Source organism: Pan troglodytes, chromosome 13 (genome assembly GCF_028858775.2).
Source record: "Pan troglodytes isolate AG18354 chromosome 13, NHGRI_mPanTro3-v2.0_pri, whole genome shotgun sequence".
Taxonomy (NCBI): domain Eukaryota; kingdom Metazoa; phylum Chordata; class Mammalia; order Primates; family Hominidae; genus Pan; species Pan troglodytes.
Window position 1 is genome coordinate 93173709 of NC_072411.2, and position 22325 is coordinate 93196033.

General features: G+C 38.3%; 1 protein-coding gene and 1 non-coding gene across 11 annotated transcripts in view; one reads left to right on the plus strand and one right to left on the minus strand.

Annotated features, from left to right (window-relative positions):
- STAT4 (signal transducer and activator of transcription 4) overlaps positions 1–22325 on the minus strand; it is a 145387-nt gene that overhangs the window by 78990 nt on the left and 44072 nt on the right. The gene's annotated exons all lie outside the window — the stretch shown is intronic.
- Positions 13353–13459, plus strand: LOC112208562 (U6 spliceosomal RNA). The gene has a single exon (XR_002943022.1). It is a non-coding gene; the product is annotated as a U6 spliceosomal RNA (small nuclear RNA).

Consider the following 22325-nt stretch of genomic DNA (forward strand, 5'->3'; position numbering starts at 1 on the left):
TGCATGCAAGTTATACAGAGCTTAAAAGCACATGGATTTTTCTTACTTAGAAAAGGAAACCTTTTGGTCAACATCAGCAAAACGGTGATGAATAGGTTAAAAGGAGAAAACAAGTGCATGCTCTGGGACCGTGATTCTGTGGTTGGGCCTGACGGATTTAAACCAGCTAAAAGGTCAGAACCAAAATAAGTGCTATTCCCTAATGGAAACCTCCCTAAATTTCTAAAACACTGTGTACATGCCCTTCAAAATTTGATAAAGATTCACTAACAAAACAGTTTTTCTTCATTGAATTTTCCATGTCTACTACACTTTCTGAAAAATAAAACTGTTTGTGTGACAAACCTTTTTTCCACTTGGCAAAAACAGAAACCTCTTGGTTTCTACTGGAAAAATTACAAATTATTAGCTTTATTTACTTTCCTATTTATCAAAGACACTTGCCAACTATCTGAATTGCAATGCACTATTAAGTGTATCTGCTACTGAGAAGAGAAGCATTTTAGATGTTTGCTGAGTGCTTTCACTGATTTCCTGTGGGTCGCAGGGCATCACTAGGAGGCAGGGGGAATTATCTCCATTTCTACAAGCGAAAAACAGAGGCCAAAAGGAAATTCTATTCATTTTGATGAAAAATCTCTCAACTTTTCAAAGAAACTTATAAAATATAATGACAGGTTTTTTGTTTTTTTGTTTTTTTTTTTTTTTTAAAGACAAGTGGGGAAGCCAGAGTGATGAGTTCCATTTGTATAGCTAAGAAGAGAATGTCTCCTTCAGGCATTCACTCAGCAAATATCTACTGAACACCTACTATATCCAAGGCTCTGTGTTCGGTTTGTCTATTCCCACTCTTATCTCATGTAGTCTCCCTTCAAATAATTCAGAAACATAGATGCTATGAATTCACCAGTTCACACACGGGAAAATTGAGGATTTGTGAAATGAGGTGGCTTTGTTGGGGTCATATGCCTTGTTAAAGGCTGACCTGGAACTCAAACCAGGTCAAAGCCCCTCCAGAAGGCTTTCAGTAGTGTAGGGAGAAGTTTAAACATTTTAATGATCCTTCCTTAATGTTTTAGCTTGCATTAGAGTTCTCTTATTCCAGTGGTACTTAGAATGTTTTCATTCTATTATTTCCCATGTCTATCCCTCAAAATGAATCCCACTGTTGGTTTTATGTGATCATTTTTTAACTCAACATGGTCAATTTTCTAAGCACTTCAAGTCTCCAAGGGTCCCATGATGGGGCTCCCTGGCAACTGCGTTGGGCAACTCACAACTGCAGGGTACTTGGTTTACTAATTACCTCCTTTGAGGGAATATCAACGCTCTAGCTAGTCTAAACAGTCCCTTAAGGCTGTTAGGTTTCTCAGGGGCCCCCATTCATTAAGAAAGGCCACAATATGCAAACTCCTGGTTTCCAATATGAGTTGTCACCTCCCACCTAGGATCCAACCACTGCACCTTCCACAGGGCCCTGCATCAGATGCTGGCCGCACAGCAGCCTCAACCACTTGAGGAAACACTACTTCATGTCCCTATGGAAACATGACCACAAAACCATTCCTCAGTCTGCACAAACATAGATTTGTGTTGATGTCAGCGCTAAGAAGAAAAGGTCTTCTTCAGGCCTTTATTCAACAATATTCAGGTTTCAGCTATGTGTCTGGCTCTGTGATCGGTGTTGGGAGGCATATGAAAGTTCCCAGGGAGGCTAAAGTCTTCCAAATAAGGGACATGGGAGGAGCTAGCACTGGGAAATAACATTTGTAAATGTCTTCTATATGCCTTGTGCTCGCACATATCATCTCATTCAAAGCCTACTGTAGCCCTTCAAGATAGCTATTATTCCTATTTTACGGGCAGGGCAACGGGCTGAGGGAAGCCAGACTCTAGCCTATCTGACATCCACGGGTATCTCTAACACACCATTTGGAGCTGGGTGCCATACTAATTCCAATCTGAAAGTCTGAAAGAGACTTTTCTTTTGTCTTTCTTTAAAGTGCTTTTTGTTTCGTGGTATACATGTATCCAAGATGGGGAATTTATTGGCCACTTATAACTATATTGCCAAGGAGAAAATGCATGAATTTCAGTTGATACAACTGAAGTACAGTATCACTGAGTTTCTAAAATTTATAGCACTACATTGAATTATATTTTATTTTTAAATTTTTGTTTGTTTGTTTGTTTGTTTGTTTTGAGACCAAGCCTCCCTTTGTCATCCAGGCTGGAGTGCAGTGGCGCAGTCTCGTCTCACTGCAACCTCTGCCTCCTGGGTTCAAGCGATTCCCCTGCCTCAGCCTCCTGAGTTGCCGGGATTACAGGCGGGTGACACCAGGCCCAGCGAATTTTTCTGTATTTTTAGTAGAGACAAGGTTTCACCATGTTGCCCAGGCTGGTCTTGAACTCCTGAGCTCAGGTGATCCACTTGCTTCAGCCTCCCAAAGTGCTAGGATTACAGGCATGAGCCACCACGGCCAGTGAATTATATTTTAAATATAAAGTTTCAAATGTAGAATATTACATATAAAAAGCAAAAATATAGATTTTATATGCATGCACGCAAGAGTCAGGTTTCAAAATTAATTTAAGATGGGAGTGATGTCATATCTGGGGGACAATGCCTTATCCTTTTCCTCTCTTCTACTTAACTTCTTATCCCATTCTTTTTCAATTTAGAGATATAGTTAACATTTTAGGAAGACACGCATAACAAGTTTTAAAGTAAATATAAATTAAGAAGCAGAATATTAACAATTTAAGAATATAATTTGCTTTTTCAGTTCTTGAATATTTCGGAGTATAACTTTTTTTCAAATGATCATAAATAAACAAGCTGTAGTATATCCTTACAATGGAACACTACTCAGTAACAAACAGAAATGAACACTTGATTCATGCAAAAATGTGGATGAATCTTGAAATAATTATGCAGAGTGAAAGAAGCCTGTTAAAAAGAAGTGCATGGGGCCGAGTGTGATGGCTCATGCCTGTAATCCCAACACTTCGGGAGGCTGAGGCATGAAGATCTTTTGAAGCCAGGAGTTAGAGACCAGCCCGGGCAACATAGTAAGACCCTATCTCTATGAAAATTAAAAATAAATAAAAAATTAACCAGGAATGGTGGTGCTCGCCTGTAGTGCCAGCTCTCAAGAGGCTGAGTGGGAGGAGTGCTTGAACCCAGGAGTTTGAGGCTGCAGTGAGCTCTGATTGCATTACTGCATTCAAGCCTGAGCAACAGAGAAAGACCCTATCTGTTAGAAAAAAAGAAAGGAGTGCATACTGTATGATTCTAATTGGATTGAACTCTAGAAAATGCACCCTAATCTATAGTGAACAAGAGCAGATCAATAGCTGCCTGGGGCTGGCAGGCAGAGCACGGAGAGGTAGGAGGGAGGGATTAGGAAGGGACATGAGGAAACTTTCAAGGGTGCTGGATATTTTTATTATCTTGATTGTGATAATGGTTTCATGGGTATATACTTATGTCAAAACTTGTCAGATTGTACACTTTAAATATATATTTATTGTATGTCATTATACCTCTGTAAGGTTGTTAGAAATTATCATAAACTACATGTTTTTGGAGAAATATAAAGACAAAATTTGGAGAAATTACCTACATATATGTAACATTTGGGGCGTAGACGCTGGATTCAAAGAAAACCAAATCATATCCAAATTGTCTCATTTCCTAGCTATGTGACCTTGGGCAACAGCGTGACCTTTCCAAGCCTCAGTTCCCTCATCTGTAAAATGGAAGAAATAACATTACATACCTGCCAGGATTGTTGTGAGGATATAATGAGGTAATGAAAGTAGCACTGTGTACCAGTGTATCTAGTAGTAAATGGTCATCATTGTTCTAAGCCGCATATATGCAAATGGATGAATACATATGGGTATATGTATGCATATCTATTTTTTACTAAAACATGTCCTGTGGCACAATCTATATGTAGTATAGGATAGTGATGAAACCAAAAGAAGCAATGAATCAATCTAAGAAAAAAGAAGCTTTTGTTATTACTGTTATTACTTTCCCAAGTACGACCTCATTTTTGACAACTTTGTGAGGTGTTATTATTACTCCATTTCTGCAGTGAGGAACACTGAAGCCTAGGGAGGGGAAGGTCGCCCAGTTACAAATGGTAGATGTGGAAGCAGAACAATGACGCTCTGTCTTCAAGTCTAGAGCTCTTTGGACAAACTACAGAAGGAAAATTCAGGATAATTTCTTGAAAGCAATAATTATTCTGTGACTCAGAATTGAACATACAACGTTCAGTCCTATAATAGAGCAAATATATTAAGAAAAAGAATCTTTTAGCCCTGTGCTGTACTGCCAGTTCACTTTGCTCCCTAGCAGGAAGGGCATTCCCATAGCTCTCTGCTGTTCTTGCCCATCTGGGAATACTCACACGAGTAGGGCAAGTGGGCCCATCAGTTGTGCTGGTCTAAGCTCCCCATGTCTCATTGCTTTCCTGCCTCTGTGTCTTTGCCTACATGGTGTTGCCCACTTGTAACACCTGCTCACACCTTTGCTTATGAAGATCCTGCCCATACAATTACAGCCAGTGCTGGCAGACATTACTGGTGCCACCCATTCATTTGTTCCACAAATTTGTACTGAACAGCAATTATTGCCAGGCACTGATCTGACTGCTGTGAGTAATCACACCGAACAAGCATTATCTCTCCTATTTTTTCCTTCTTTGCATCTGAACTTGTCTCTTAGTACCTATATTACAGTTGTTCCTTTGATCTTGAGAGCTCCAACAGGGTTATAGTTCAGAGCTTGGGACACAGGAGAAAGCACTTTTTCAAATTTATTGGATTGAAGAGAAGGAAAAGTGCTGAATTTGACAGAATGAAACAGCATTGGATATAAATATGCTCAGAAACTTATACAAGGTAGTCAAACTTGAAGAAGGCTGAATTGGTTTAAGAGATTCAAGGAAACTTTTGGCTTCACAGGGAGATGTAAGAAGGCAATTAGGTACCATTAGGGCCAAATTTGTTTTTTGTCATCATGCGGAAGAAAGATTAAAAAGGTTAAAGATGAAATTTAGAGAGTGTTCCGAGTTGGAGTTTCAGCAAAAGGAGCAGGGAAATAGGATAGAGAAAAAATAATTACGGAAACCAGTATAAAGAAAATCTGTGAAAATTCCTTATTTTTTAAAAGTACACTTTTTGTACAGGGAGTACTCCCAAGAGTAGCAGAGAACATTACAGAAATGTTACAGAAATAGAGAAAGTGATTTATATAAAGAACATGTTTTCATATGTATCATTTTTGATATGCCTCTCCCTTCTGCTCAACCACCACAGACAGGAGGTTCCCCTAGAGTTTATGGCTGATCAAATCTGATGTTTAAAATACATTGTTTCTGAAGAAAACTGTGGTCTGATCTAAGATGTGATATACAGGAAGCTGCTGTTATAATTTAATCTGGGCCATAATTGTTTTACAACTTAGGTAACTTTTTAGACTTAGTGTATCTACCTGAATTGTGGTAGAGACAGGAATAATTTTCAGTGAACGTAATGAAAAGCTCAATCCTTAAGTGTTATAGTATTCAATACTAAACTGCTAAAATAATTTTAAAGTTGGCCAAGGCATAAAATTTATAGCCTGAAGTCTTGCCAAAATCACGGTAATGAGACCAGAAATCAATAGAATGTCCCTAAAAATAAATTTTGCTGGTTATTTGTTGCATACATATTATTATTAAGGTTCCTTGCATATCTAAAATATTATTTTCCTTATGCATATGGTATATAATAAATGGATACTGTGGTACATTTTGTGTGCAGTATAGAATAGTGGTGAAAGCAAAAGAAGAAACGATATATTTAAAAATAAGCATTTCAGTATCGTTTTTCTTACTGTTCTATTCTCACCTCCTCCGTTAAGTTTAACAGGAAGTCACAACTCTCAGTTGCATAACTTGTGTTTTCCATTCTCTGCATATTTTTCAGCTGAGCACTTATTAGAAATATGAAGTCACTTCAAGTGACAACACCATCATGACACCTCCTATCAAAAGTGACGTCACTTTTGTCTATAATCAAAGCACTGGGGCTCTCCTACCAAATCATTTCACTTGCCATAGGGCTACTGCTGTAGATCATGCTTCTTTACGGGCTGCAGAGCTGGGGGCTGCCTTTGGAGTGGAGAGACAGCAATTATGAACGTTGAAGAGGATGGAGTTCTGCTTTCAGTTCAGCTCAGCAGCCACATAATGTATTGTTGAAACAGTGGGAAGGTATGTTCCTACCCTCGCAGGCAAAATTTCACAGACTTTTATGTGTTGTCATTATTGCCATTGTTATTTTTTTGTTTCCAGAACTGATGTACTGAATCGCATATTAGTTTACGTGATAAAAAAGGTAAATTTGTTTTGTTTTTTCCCTCTATATTTGGTATTTTGATTTTTTTTTACAACAAGTATGAAAGTGTGTTACTTTTATAAACAGAAAAAAGTATCTGTTTTTCAATTCTACCAACACTTATGGAGGGTCTGCTATATGCCACACACTGTGCTGAGTATTGGGAATCCAAAGTTGAAAGAGATAATTCCACCTCCAGGTCATTTCATCAAAAACCCATTCACCAAGAACCCATTTGTCAAGGTGATTCCTGGTCCTTTGTTCTCAAAAACTCACAAGCTAAAAGAAAACACAGACATGTAAGCAGTCATGAGATGTCTGCTTCATTGGTGATGAACAAAGCTATTGTTCAAGGCTCAGAGAGGAAAATAATTCTTTGGAGGTTAGGAATGGATCCAATGAAATAAAGCAAACTTGGTGTCTCACACTAGGAGACATAGCTTCATAAGAGGGTTGTGGGTTGGATTCCATCACCCACTCGTCCTTCTGTCTGGTTCATTTGTGCAAGACATAACCTGTCAACCACGCTTCAATGCCTTGGAGAACTCTACTGTTTTGAAAACATCTGCTTTGGTCTTGATGCTATCTTATCAGATTCTGCAAAAGCTGACCAGCCATTTCCGTTGTGTCTCATCAGGTCCTTAGTCACCTATTACAATTGGACCGAATGCTCCTCCCACAAGCAAAATCACCATAGCTTGTTTCCAATGAGAATCTTAGGTTACATTAAGTACCTGGGTGATTCAGCTGGTACCTGACCTCAGTCCTCAGAAATACTGACTTTCTGTCAATGCATAGACAGTGAAGAATAAATTTTGTATTTTCCTGTATATGTTATGCCAGGATTATATTCATCAATAAACTTCAATTTGGGGGGTGGAGAAGAGTCCAAAAATGTACTCTTATTCTAAATACTAGGTCCTCTTTCTGACTATTCAAGTAGGGCTACTTACAGAAGGCCAGATACAACTATATCTATTCTACATTACTGCTTACTTCCTGCAGGAGTAAGGTATTAGTCATATGGTACGTTTGGTTGAAATGAACATTATGACCACAGAAAAAACTTAGAATGTGTTGGATTGTCAGAAAAACTTCATTTGCTTGAATTGTGCTCTAATCATTACATGGAATGCTTTGGTAAGGGCCGTGATGGACAGAGTCAATGGTACTCTTCCATTCCCAATGTGAAGCTAAGATCACATATGTACCCTTTGTTCACTGATGCTGACAAGAGGGAATTGGTTTGATAATACAGTGCTTTTACACCTATGATATGACACCACCTTCTCTGCAGAATCATATCACCTGTACATTTCATCCTAAATTAATGCCCTTGTCAGCTGGTCTTGTGGCTGTGCAATTACTTTGCAAGCTAAAATTTAGATAAAGAAGAATCAGCCTAGTTATAATAAAATAGCCCAAGGAAAGTTGAGAAATGCTAATTCAAGTTAGAAAGAAATACCCGAGTAGCCTAGAAAATAATCTTCTAATAAAATCAGTGTAGATTTACAATAAGTTAAAAGGAATAACCTTATAGATTTAGAATTTTCTTTAAAGCACATTGCATGAAATTTAGACAAAGGTGGCATGCTTTGGGAACAGTCCATCCCACTTAACTTTCTCGGTTAAAGCAGGACACCACTGAAGGCTGCTTGAAGACTCAGCTCCAGTATAATTACTTGCAATTACTTAATTACTGTCCTCTTTGGTTCATCACATACCTCATGGGCAGGAGACACCTCTGTCTTATTGCCTGTTGTATCCCAACATCAGAAGTGTTCCTGGCAGAGAAACTCCCCAACATATACTTGTTGAATGAATAAATGACTGAAAGTAAATTTACTCAAATGTCTCAGAAATGACAAGATGCTTGAGGTGGACAGTAAATAAATCTTTGGGAATCCATCGCTTCCAGTAAGAAAGCAACTCAAATATCCCTCCCGTTGGAGTGGCAAAGAATAATGAAATATATGTGAGATCTCCATGTGATTCTTTTTGCATTACTTTGAGCAGAGTCTCAATCTTGGCTACATCTTACAATCACCTGGGGAGCTTTACAAAATCCAATAGGAACAGAATCTCTGGAGTGGGGCTGCGCATGGCTAATTTTCAAATGTGTCATTAGGGATTCTAATAAAGCAGGCAATGCTGAGAACACTGAGTGTGGGGTATTCTTTCCCAAACTTGTCTGATTATTAGAATTACCTGAGCTGCTCAGTCCCACAACAAATCAAAAATGGTATCAAGGGATTTTCATCTTTGCCAGTTTGGAAGATAAAAAGTAGCTCTTATTTTAGCAGAGAAATACAAGTTTCTAATAGCTTAAGGCTGTTCTGACTTCAAATTTCAAAGACTTGCCATTGTATCTAATTTAGTGCCAACACAAATGTAATTCATTGCATGATTATCTTCCAGGACATCCTCGGGCATTTCTTCTTGTCCTAAAATAATACTTCTACAACTCTCATTAGACTCTATCTTTATTACTGTAAGTCGATTCTCATCTATCTAAAGTAATTGCAGCATGTGATTAAGTGTCAGGATGAGTTGTTTGGACACTAAGTGCTGTGGGAGTGCGGAGGAGAGAAAACTCGATGTGGATTTTAATGACACATAGAGCAGGACGTGGGCTGCAACTTGAAGGATGGTTGGGGGAGTAGGAAATTGCATCCTGGGCAGAGGGCATTGCAAGCAATGAGCAGAGTCCATTCTAAGAATACAAAATACCCACATCCTAAATCCACCATTGCTTATTTTTCTTCCGATGCCTGGATGCATCCCTCCTTTGTGAACTCCCTGAATCCTACCTCTCCGAGCCACATTCCCAAATTCCACCTTTGACCTATTCAGTGAGAATTGGAAATGGGGGCTGGAAATCTACACTTTTAACAAGTTCCCCAAGTGATTTTTGTAATGAAACACAAACTGAGAAGGATGTATCTATCTACACTGTTCAAGAGGAAGATAGATGGGACACAGTATCCTCCAAAGAGAACCAAATGCAACAAACCAATGCTTCTATCAAAATAAATCAGACCTGGCGTTTTTCATCTATCAAACTGGCAAAGATTAAAACACTTTATACCACTCAGGTTGATGATGGAATGAGATTTTATGCACTGCTGGTGGGAATGTGAATTGGCACGTTACTAAAGGACAATTTGGCAATTCTTATAAAAAGCCTTAACATTTTTCACACCCTTTGACATAGCAATTTCACTTTTAGAAATTTATCCTAAGGCTGTGGTCTCAACCTTGGCAGTTTATCAGAATCACTTGTGAAGCTTTATGAACTGCAGATTTCTGTGTCACATTCCTTTGAGATTCTGGGAGTGAAGTCTGGGAATCTGTTGAATCTGTTTGTTTGTCTTTTAATACTAATATAATTGGGGCCTATTTTTTAAAAGTTCAAGTAATAGAAAAATCAAAAATTGGTGAGATCTTCATCTTTCACTTCCTCCCTTGATTCCCTGCAGGTAATCATACTAGACATTGTTTTGTGTTTTTTCATTTGATAACATAATATAGTCATTATTCCATTTCAGTGTATTCAGATATAGTTTTTAATAGTGCTATAAGTTGCATGGAGATACTTCAATTTATTTAATCAATGTGGACATTTAAGAATAGACTTTTTAAGATCATTTTTGCATTTTTATTATGAATAATAATACAATGATCTTTCTTGAATGTATATCCTTTATCTATGTGAGAATTTCGGTAGGATAATTATCTAGAAATGGAATTGCTTTGTCACATTAAACTTGGATTGTTATGATCGTTTTTTGAGTTGGGGTCTCACTCTGTAGACCAGGCTAGAGTGCAGTGGCTTGATCATAGCTCACTGCAACCTCAAACTGTTGGGCTCAGGTGATGCTCCCACCTCAGCTTCTCACGGAGCTGGAAGTAAATGTGCATGCCACCATGCCTGGCTAAGTTTTTCTATTTTCTGTTTTTGGAACTATGAGGTATCACTATGTTGCCCAGGCTGGCCTTGAACTCCTGGCCTCAAGTAATCCTCCTACCTTGGCCTCCCAAAGTGCTGGGATGACAGGTTTGAGCCACGATGCCCAGCCGAACACAACTGGTTTCGATGCACAGAGTTAAGACCTATGGTTCTGACAAAATAATCACAAATATGAAAGAAATTTTAACAACAGGTATGCGTACTTCACCTGTGTATACTGGTGAAAAATTAAAAAATTAATAAACGTCCAATTAGTGGGTGAATTAAAATATGCTAAAAAGGGTCCCGAAAGATGGGACACCCTTGGGGTCATTCTTTGCCCTTTGACTTCTTGCTGGTCGATCAGAATATAGGAGAGGAGAATGAGTTGTTTTAGATATCAATTATGGCACTTTAAAATAATTTAAAATACATGTGAGGCTTTTAATTTCATTGTGCTTATAAAGATAGAATGGAGTAAGAATGGAAAAGGAATGCCCATTTCTAGAGGGCTAGTTAAATTATGGTACATTCATAAGACGTGAAAGACTTACCTAAGAGCACTGTAAAGCATTGCTAAGAGAAATTGAAGACCTGAATAAATGAAAAGATGTTTTGTGTTTATGAATTGGAAGATTCAAAATTATTAAGATGTCATTTTTTCCCCAAAATTATCTATAGATTTAGTGTAATCCCAATGAAAATCCCTGCAGCTTTATTTGTTGAAATTGTCAAGCTACTACTAATATTTATATGAAAATTCCAAGGATCAAGAAAAATCGAGGCAATTTTGAAGAAGAACAAGGTTTCTAGACTTTTACTATCATATATCAAGACTACAAATCTATGGTAGTTATCTATAATGTGGTACAGGTGCAGGGAGAGACAAATAGACTAACATACTAGAGACTCACATAAATAAAAGTCCCCAGATTTGTGTCAAAAACACCACTGCAGTGCAATGAGGAAGGGATGATCATTTCAAGAAATGGCTCTGGGTCAATTAGATAACCACATGGATCACTTATCAGCCTTTTGGTTAAGGTCAAGTGTAGTATCCACATGGAAAAAGCCTACTTTACCCCTATCTCGTTCCAGATATAAAAGGCATCCAATGGATCATAGTCCTACATGTAAAAGACTAAAACACTAAAGGTCCCAGAAGAATACCTAAAAGAATGTTATGATCTAAGGCAAGAAAAGTTTCTTTAAAAAAAGACACAAAGAACGGTAACATTTTAAAAAATTGAAAAATTGAGCCTCAATTAAAACTAAGAACTGTTGTTCATCAAAAGACACCATGTAGAGGAGACTGAAAAGGTAAGGCACAGTGTAGAAGACATTAGCGATACATATATCTGACAAAGACCCACTTGGAATATGTAAAGAATTAAAAATTAGTAAAACAGAGACAGACAAAACAATTTTAAATGATCAAAAAGCCTAGGCAACATACGGAGACTCTGCCTCTACAAAAATAAAAATAGAAAAATAAAAAAATTAACCAGGTATGGTGGCATGCTAGTGAGCCGTGATTGAGCCACTGCACTCTAGCATGGGTGACAGAGCAAAACCTTGTCTCAACCAATCAACAGGTAAAGGAATTCAAGAGGTACTTTAAAAAAAGAGGATATTTCTGAGGGTTCTGTTCTGTTACATTGGTCTATATCTCTGTTTTGGTACCACGCATCTACAACCATCTGATCTTTGACAAACCTGAGAAAAACAAGAAAAGGGGAAAGGATTCCCTGTTTAATAAATGGCACTGGGAAAACTGGCTAGCCATATGTAGAAAGCTGAAACTGGATCCCTTCCTTACATCTTATATAAAAATTAATTCAAGATGGATTACTTAAATGTTAGACCTAAAACCATAAAAACCTTAGAAGAAAACCTACACAATACCGTTCAAGACATAGGCATGGGCAAGGACTTCATGTCTAAAACACCAAAAGCGATGGCAACAAAAGCCAAAATTGACGAATGGGATCTCATTAAACTAAAGAGCTTCTGCACAGCAAAAGAAACTACCATCAGAGTGAACAGGCAACCTACAGAACGGGAGAAAATTTTTGCAATCTACTCATCTGACAAAGGGCTAATATCCAGAATCTACAAAGAACTCAAACAAACTTACAAGAAAAAAACAAACAACCCCATCAAAAAGTGGGCGAAGGATATGAACAGACACTTCTCAAAAGAAGACATTTATGCAGCCAACAGACACATGAAAAAATGCTCATCATCACTGGCCATCAGAGAAATGTAAATCAAAACTACAATGAGATACCATCTCACACCAGTTAGAATTGCAATCATTAAAAAGTCAGGAAACAACAGGTGCTGGAGAGGATATGAAGAAATAGGAACATTTTTACACTGTTGGTGGGACTGTAAACTAGTTCAACCATTGTGGAAGACAGTGTGGCAATTCCTCAAGGATCTAGAACTAGAAATACCATTTGACCCAGCCATCCCATTACTGGGTATATACCCAAAGGATTATAAATCATGCTGCTATAAAGACACATGCACACATATGTTTATTGCGGCACTATTCACAATAGCAAAGACTTGGAACCAACCCAAATGTCCATCAATGATAGACTGGATTAAGAAAATGTGGCACATATACACCATGGAATACTATGCAGCCATAAAAAGGATGAGTTCATGTCTTTTGTAGGGATATGGATGAAGCTGGAAACCATCATTCTCAGCAAATTATCGCAAGGACAAAAAACCAAACGCCACATGTTCTCATTCATAGGTGGGAATCGAAAAATGAGAACACTTGGACACAGGAAGGGGAACATCACACACCAGGGCCTGTTGTGGGGTGGGGGGAGGGGGGAGGGAAAGCATTAGGAGATATACCTAATGTAAATGACGAGTTAATGGGTGCAGCACACCGACATGGCACATGTATACATATGTAACAAACCTGCATGTTGTGCACATGTACCCTAGAACTTAAGGTATAATAATAATAAAAAAGAGGATATTAGTGCTTGCTTCAGCAGCACATATACAAAAATTGGAAAGATACAGAGTAGATTAGCATGGCCCCTGATCAAGAATGACACACAAATTTTTAAAGCATTCCATATTTTTTTTTGTTTGTAACTCAAAGGGGAAGTACTTGAGGGGATGGAAATACCTTATTCTCCATGATGTGCTTATTTCACATTGCATGACTGTATCAAAACATCTCATGTACCCCACAAATATATACACCAACTATGTACCTACAAAAATTTAAAAAAATAAAGAGGATATCAAAATGGCCATCAAGCATAAAATTCTCAACATTATTAATCATCAGGATAATGGAAATTAAAATTACAATGATTTACTACTAGACACAACCTGAATTCATAAAAATGAAAAAAAAAAAGACTGGCAATAACATGTGTTGACTAGGAAGTAGAGTAACTGAACTCTCATATACTTCTGTGACAGTGTTAATTACCACAACCACCATGGAAAGTTGTGTGGCAGCATCTCCTAAATCCACACATCTTAATGCCCTATTACCCAGCCATTGTACCTCTGGGAATATGCTCAAAAGAAATGAGTGCTTATGCCTACTACTAAAAGTTACAAACAAAAATGTTCCTGAGATTCGTTCATAATAAGCAAAAACTGGAAATAGTCTAAGTATCCACCCACAGAAGAATGAATAAATAAATTGTACTATAGTTATACAATGGAATACTAAGCTGTAATTAAAAACAAAACAAAACAAAGAAAAATACACATTAAACAGCATGGATAAATCTCATAACACAGAGTGAAAAAAGTCTAACTCCAGAAAATTATTCTGTGAAATTTCACTCATATGAAGTTCAAGATAGCCAAAACAAATCTACAGTGATGTAAGAATAGTGGTTACCTTTGTGACTGGTGTTGACCAGGAAAAGCATGGGAGAGACTTCTACATCTGGAACTGGTGGTAGTTATATGGATGTATATTAAAAAAATTCATTGAGCTATACAATTAAACTTTGTGTGTTTTACCATATGCTTATTTTGCATCAATAAAAGCATCTTTAAAAAGTGATGCACAAAAGTGATGCACTTTGCTCTAAGTGCCTTGTATTAAAATATGACATAATATTTGACCTCAGTCTACACCTCTTTCAGTTTGACTGTATAATCTTCTCATGAAACAGAGTGTGCAGTGAAAAGAAATGGCTCTCCTACGCAATTTCTAAGTGAATCTCGACCACTTCGTCATTGTACTGTGTTTTGTTTGAGGAACTTCAAGATCTTCTGTATTCCTGGAGTCCAGAGTGTCAGAGCTCCTGACTTAGCTCCTGGGGAGTTGGGGATGGTTCAGAAAGACCAACTCCCCCGCTCCCTAGGTGAAGGCTAGTTCTAGGTGTGTCTTGGACTCCCTTTCACTTTAGTCTTTTCTCCTCTCCAGAGTGGGTACATTTTCTCTCAGCTTCCAGAGGTTTAGTGTCTCCCTCCTTCTGCTAAAAGGTTTTCTCCACCCTTCCTTCTTCTGGTCCCATCCAGCCTGACCTTCTCTCACATGTACCATATTCTCGAAATACAGATGCTTCTCCACTCATGAGGGGGCTACGTCCCAATAAACCCATCATCAGTTGAAAATATTCTAAATTGAAAATGTGTTTAATACACCTAACTTACTGAACACCATACCTTAAACATGCTCAAAACACTTACATTAGCCTAGAATTGGGCAAAATCGTCTAAAACAAAACCTATTAGGTAATAAAGTGTTGAATATCTCACATAATGTATTGAATACAGTACACTGTAGAGTATTGGTTGTTCATCCTCATGTTTGCTTAGCTGGCTGGGAGCAGGGGCTCGCTGCGACTGACCAGCATCGTGAGAGTATTGTACTGTGTTATTATTGCTAGCCCCAGAAAAGATCAAAATTCAAAATTTGAAGTATGGTTCCTACTGGGTGTGTATTGCTTTTGCACCATCATAAAGTTGAAAAATTGTAAGCCAAACCATCCTAAGTTGAAGACCATCTGTACACTTCTTTGCAAAACCAATTCCTTCCATCCTTAGAAACTGCTGATTTCAGCAAGGAAAATCTTAAAATCTAAATTGCTCTTATGAACTCTAAACTGAATTTGCAATAATGACATGACATTTGATCCATTTAGTTAGGAATATTGATTGCAATAAGGCAATATTCATATTTTCAATGTTAACTCAACTTCTCATTTATTAAAAAAGATACTGAGGCCGGGCACAGTGGCTCACGCGTGTAATCCCAGCACCTTGGGACGCGGAGGCTGGCGGATTGCGAGGTCAAGAGATGGAGACCATCCTGGCCAACATGGTGAAACCCTGTCTCTACTAAAAATACAAAAATTAGCTGGGGGTGCTGGTGCATGCCTGTAGTCCCAGCTACTCGGGAGGCTGAGGCAGGAGAATCACTTGAACCCAGGAGAAGGAGGTTGCAGTGAGCCGAGATAGCACCACTGCACTCCAGCCTGGAGACAGAGCGAGACGCCGTCTCAAAAAAAAAAAAAAAAAAAAAGACACTGAGCCCTTGCTATATGCTGGGCTCTGTGTTAAGCAGTGGAAAGCAAAGATGAATGCACTCAAAGAGCTCACAGTCTTATGCAGGAGGCAGGCAAATATGTAGACACATTAGTTCCAGTTATTTCCCATTATAATAACTTCCTACTGTACATCACATAGAGTTTATCAAACTCATCTTGTTATCCCACCTCCTTCCCTAAACCTAATCTCCATTGTGCATCAACATCTGTGTCCATCTATGTCAATAATCCAGGATAAAACCCTCAGCCATCTCTTATTTTTCACTTTCTCACATTTACTCATTACATGTCAATTCTTTCACCAAATTCTCTCACAACTCCAGAACATATTCTTCATTCCTGTGCCACTTCCTAGATCAGAATCCTAATTTCCTTTTCCTTGCACTATGACAATAATGTTCAAACAGGTCTCCATGCCTCCAGTTGCACCACTGCTATTCTATACTCCACAGTGTTGCCAGAGAAGTCTCTGTCTCTATAGTTCTATGTCTCCACCTCTAGGAAGACTTCTTATTTGTTAGGAATACAAATGTAAGAATCCGAGGGAAAAGATTTGGTGAGTTGATGATTTGCTTAGCTACAGAGAGCCAATGAAATATTAATTATTTCTAACATAAATCTTCACATATAAATAATGGAAACCTGGTAAGCTGTGAAAGGCAGCTGTTTTTTTAAAAGTTTGATATGGTACAGATTATCTTCCCATTCCCGTATCTTTCTACTGAGGCAGAGGTCACAGATTAAACGATAGAAATCAGGCAGGTTCTTGATGTCACAGGCATTTACGAGGTTCTCATTTTTTAGGCGCCAACACAGCTCTTGGCTACCTGCGTAACTTTACACCTCATTGTGCACTTAAAAGCCCACTGGAGGTGAGATCACTACGTTCTTGACAGAAGTAGCCAATCAGAGCATATGGTAATAGACAACTGGAAATTGACTATCTACTGAGCCATTGGCTGTGGATCCTCATTATTTATTATTATTATTATTATTATTATTATTATTATTATTGAGACAGGGCCTTGCTCTGTCACCCAGGCTGGAGTGCAGTGGTGCAATCGTAACTTGCTGTAACCTCAAACTCCAGGGCTTAAGTTATCCTACCACCTCAGCCACCCAAGTAGGTAGTACTACAGGTGTACGCACGCTACCATGCCCAACTAATTTTTTGTAGAGATAGGGTCTCACTATGTTGCCCAGTCTGGTCTTGAACTCCTGGCCTCAAGCGATCCTCCCACCTCAGCCTCCCAAAGTGCTGAGATTACAGACATGAGTCACCATGCCGGGCCTGGATCCTCATTATTGAAAGGGAGTGTGGGGAGAGTTAGGTTTAAGTCGAGCAAATCTTTTGTCCCCAGGTCATCTCTAGGAAAGGCAGCAATGAAAGGTCAGAGGGTGCATGGTGACTTGACGAAAAAACCAACTTCCTCCCTGAGTCATGAACTTCTTGTTGGTAAATTAAAATGGATACATTTGAAGTTATTTGTTTGGACCCATTAAAGGAAGCTGTTCAATGCCTACAAATTAAATTTAGAGATCTACTAAGTTTAGGTATCTACTTGACCGTTGCTCCCTTCAGTCACAATTTTAAAGCTAAACATAAATTAATTTTGAACTGATTTGGATTATACTGACAAACTTGTTTTCAAGTAGATCTATTTATTTTTGCTCCCATTTTTATGCTTTTGCTTATTAAACCTACTTTAACAAAATTTATATTAAAATATGTTAGAGGCCTATTTAAGGTAAAAAGTCTTGTGAGCTGTCTCGGTTTTGATTAAGTATCTCTTTGAAAGTTTCCAAATCACAATGGGTTTAGAACAGTGTAGATGGCTTTCTTATAGGTCTTCATCTCCATGAAATGGGGACAAATAAACATTTTCTAAAAACTTAGTTGAAAGACACAATTATCCTACTTTTTATGATTATCTGCCCAAATTTTGCTTAACAACCACCATGATGCTCCTAGCCAGTGAAGCAATAGATAGTGAAAATCAACAGCTGACTTTGAACACCTTCATGTCGTCTTTCTCTACCAGCATCTGTATCTCCCCACCCACTTCCTCAGTGGTATGGTTAGTTGTCACACTAGAGGCTGTAGAAATCTCATTTTTTTTTCCTGGCCACAGACTGCCCTCTGGGTTGGCAGCTTCTCTGCAAGCTTCTGTTACAGCTGTCAGGCCAGCAGATTCACATGCTGGGGTTTCCATGACAGCTCCTGGACAGATTGGGTGGGCTTCTTCTGTAAGTACCCAGGATGACATGGGTCTTGGACTTGACTTTTCATCACATGAAATAGTTTCCCCTCACCTTGGTATATTACAGCTAATCTTGTTTGTTTGTTTGACATTCTGGCTCTGTCATCCAGGCTGGAGTACAGTGGCATGATCACGGGTCACTGCAGCCTCTGCCTTCTGGGCTCAAGTCAGCCTCCCACCTCACCCTCCCACTTAGCTGAGTCTATAGGCACACACCACCATGCCCAGCTAATTTTTAAATCTTTTTTGTAGAGATGGGGTCTCCTTATGTTGACCAGGCTGGAGGCTAACTTTTGTGTTATGGAAAATAAAATCCATCCAGTCTCTGGATGATTTGATGAGAGGGAGAACAGAGGTTAGAATGAGAAAAAAAAAAAACAAAAAAAACTCAGTGTCAGAATTCTCCAATATTCTTTTGCCTACAGCAGACAAGGGGTGGGTCTTCCTAGAGAGAAAATCAGCTCTGGATATTTTTCAATAAAAACATATTGAAATCTTTGATGGTTCCCTATTAAGTCCAAACTGCTTAGCATGGCATTCAAGATCTTCACTTAAAGTGCCTCGCTTGTTTGTGAGATAGGAAATCTCATGTTGTCATGTTCTTGCTCTTGCTGTACCAGATACTCTTTTTCCTCTACTCCTCTTCAGAGAGTCCTGAACTATGCTTTTATAACCAACCCACGTGTTTCTAACTGTGAATTATGATTGCATATGCCTCTACCACGGTGCTTACCACACTACATCATAAATATTCATTTGCACTTTGTCTCCATTCTAGGTAGCAAACTCTTTCAACCTAAGAATTTTATCTAAGCACTCTTCACTTTATGCCTTTGCCAGTCAACACTATCCTGATGTTAACATCCATATGATGTAATCAATATTCAGTCAACAAATATCTGGAGTAGATAGCCATTGTACCCCAAAGTAAATCATATGAGCCCTACTTTTAAGAAATCCAAGCTGTCACTGGAATAAAAATGATGTTTCATCATCCACAAAGTAATTATTGCATAAAGAAGCCCCATACTCTGGCATAAACTTTACAAAAATAAAAAATCAGGGAAAGGATGAATCGTCATGGACTCGAGTACTAAATTGTCAAAGAAGATTTAATCAAGAGGAAGATCAATCTAGGATAAAATAAAGGCTTGGAGGGATATGCACAAAATGACTCACGATGAAATTTCAGGTGGTTGGAGTCTTCCGTTGATCATATTGGATTTCAACTTAGTGCGATATGCACAAATTGTGATGCACACCATCCACCTTCTGTTGATGATCCCATATTAGGCATCAAACAAAGTCTTGACAACTAATTCACATTTCGTCTTAAACAGCACAACACAGAGTTCTCTAACCTTTCGAAATATGAGTGTTATGATACTGACATCATGGTATTATCTTAAAGGGAGACAGATTTGGGGGTGTGCGTTGGGGAATTGGGGAAATAACTGTGGAGTGCTTGACGAATTGACTGCTACCCATGTGTGGCAAAATGGCATGAATATTGATCCCTCAACTGAGAACTCCTTCAGAGTTAACACAAAGTGGCTACACATTCTTCTCAGGTCTCAGGTTGAGGTCATCTCTTTTTTTCTCTTTGTGTGTGGTGTATAGAGGGGAAGGAAGAGGAGGGAACTGAGAAAGCAACATGAGTTAGAAGACAGGATCTGACAGACTCAGAGCAGCTCTGCATTTCGAGCCACTTTTCTTTCCTCTTTGGTATTGCAAAATGTGTTTCTAATGCTTTACCTTGTCATTAAAAATCTCACTTCGTGGGATATTCAGAACTGAAAAGACATTTTTTACAGACTGAACAAGAAGGAACTCACTTATGGCTTGATTTTTGAGGTACTTTCAGCTCTAACATATTTTCGTTCAGCCATACACAAATGACCCCTAAGAAATAGGCCATGGTGGTTCAGAGAGTAGAATATGTGAGGTGCAGGTGATACCCATGCCCCCTCACTCACTGAGTTTAAAACTCTCACTAATAGTCATTACCCTGGCTTGTGAAAAATACTGTATAGGCAGTGAGATTACTAACCACAGAGTTAATATCAAAACCCTGAGCAGAGCTTTCTAATTGATAGAGATTTTTTTATTTTTCTAATATCAGACAAGATGGCCTGTTCCCTCTACTTTCCTAACACTACGTTTTGAGGAATAGCCATAGAAGTTCCCATAATTTAAAAAGCAAAACATAGGAAGCATGAACTTTTTACAGTAGCTCCTCACTGAAAGGCTGAGAAGCAATTAAATGTGAACTTTTTCGACTGTGAGCTTCATAACTTCCTCCATTTCTCTTCTTAATGCTTAAAATGTGATTGATAACATAGAGAGTGCTCTTTAAATATTTGTTGACTAAATAAAATTTGCTGCATGATATTTACAAAAGGCATACCCAGTAAAAAATAACACAGAAAGTATAAAAATGAAGACATGAATTCATTTACCAGTTAGTAAATGATAATAAAAATAAAAGCATGCAATGAAATTTTAAAATAAAAATTAGTAAATGGGTCAAAGGAGGATGCTTTAGATGGGCTTTTAAAAATGTCAATGCACAGGCATGGTGGTGCATGCCTGAAGTCCCGGCTACTTGGGAGGCTGATGTGGGAGGATCACTTGAGCCCAGGAGTTCAAGTCCAGCCTGGGCAACACAGCAAGACCCCATCTCTGAAAAAAGAAAAGAAAAGAAAACATCTCTTAAAAAGCTTCAATTCACCAGTAAGATGTTAACTTCTACTTGTGCTGCTTACAACATTGTATCAAAACACATAAAGCAAAAACTCCAAGAAGATTAGGAGAGGTGATAAATCCATGGTAATAGAAAAAGACTTTAACGTGTCACTTTCCAAAAAAAAGTCAATGGAATTTTCTAACACATCTCCTTACTTCTTTCTTGACTCAAAACAGTTCATTTAACCGCCAGAATGAGCTTTTTAAAACAAAAATCAGTTCATGTCACTCCCTTGCTCAAACTCCTCAGTGGCTTCCCACCACACAATAAGTCTCAGATTTCTTATCCAGGTCCACAAGTTTCTTTATGAGACAGCCCCAGCTCATCTCTTTGACCTTGTCACCCTTTTATTACTTCATGTTCTGGGTGCACTATTACCAAAAAAACATAATTTGTCTTATAACTGAGGAGTTTTGTCAATTTAATATATATTATTTGGATTTTTTTGACATTTTTGTGCTTTTAATTTCTTATGTAGTCTATTTCCACTTGCTTTAGTGGTCTTTTTGAAATTTTGCCAAGTATGCTTAGTTTCTGTGCTAATTAATTTCATTTAGGAATTCCTTCCATGAAGGTATCTTTGTGGTGAAGTTTCAATCTTGTATAATAACTGGGAATAGAATTAGCTAATAGAATTAGCTGGGAATAGAATATTGATAGATAGTGTATTGAAGTTCTGTGAAGAAATTATTCTACCCTCTTCTCACTTGTTACTGTTTTGGCTTTCAGTCTAGCTCCCTTTTTTTTTTTTTTTGAGACAGACTCTTGCCCTGTCGCCCAGGCTGGAGTGCAGTGGCACAATCTCAGCTCACTGCAAGCTCTGGTTCCTGGGTTCACGCCATTCTCCTGCCTCAGCCTCCCAAGTAGCTTGGACTACAGGCGCCTGCCACCACGCCCAGCTAATTTTTTGTATTTTTTAGTAGAGACAGGGTTTCACCATGTAAGCCAGGATGGTCTTGATCTCCCAACCTTGTGATCCGCCCACCTCGGCCTCCCAAAGTGCTGGGATTACAGGCTTGAGCCACGGCGCCTGGCCTATCTCCCTTTTTTAAATAGATAATATATTTGTTATTCTCTGTTACTTTTAGAATATTTTCTTTCTAGTGTCCTGCAGTTCATTTGCTTTTTAAATTTATCATGCTGGGGACCTGTATTTCTAAAATCTAAGAATGCATGGAAGCCATCATGTGAGCTCCTACTTAAATTTTGTTTTACAGGTTTTTCTTAATTTTTGTTTCCGTGATTTCTTTTAATTTGTGGTGAGCTTATCTGTGCATTTAAAAGCCTGTTATAATTTATATCGCATTTCTATGTGTTTATAGTGGAATGGTTTTTTAATTTATCTAGCCAGAAATAGAATTCAAAACTGGAATTATGGATTACTTAGATATGAACAATGAGAGCACTACATATGAAAG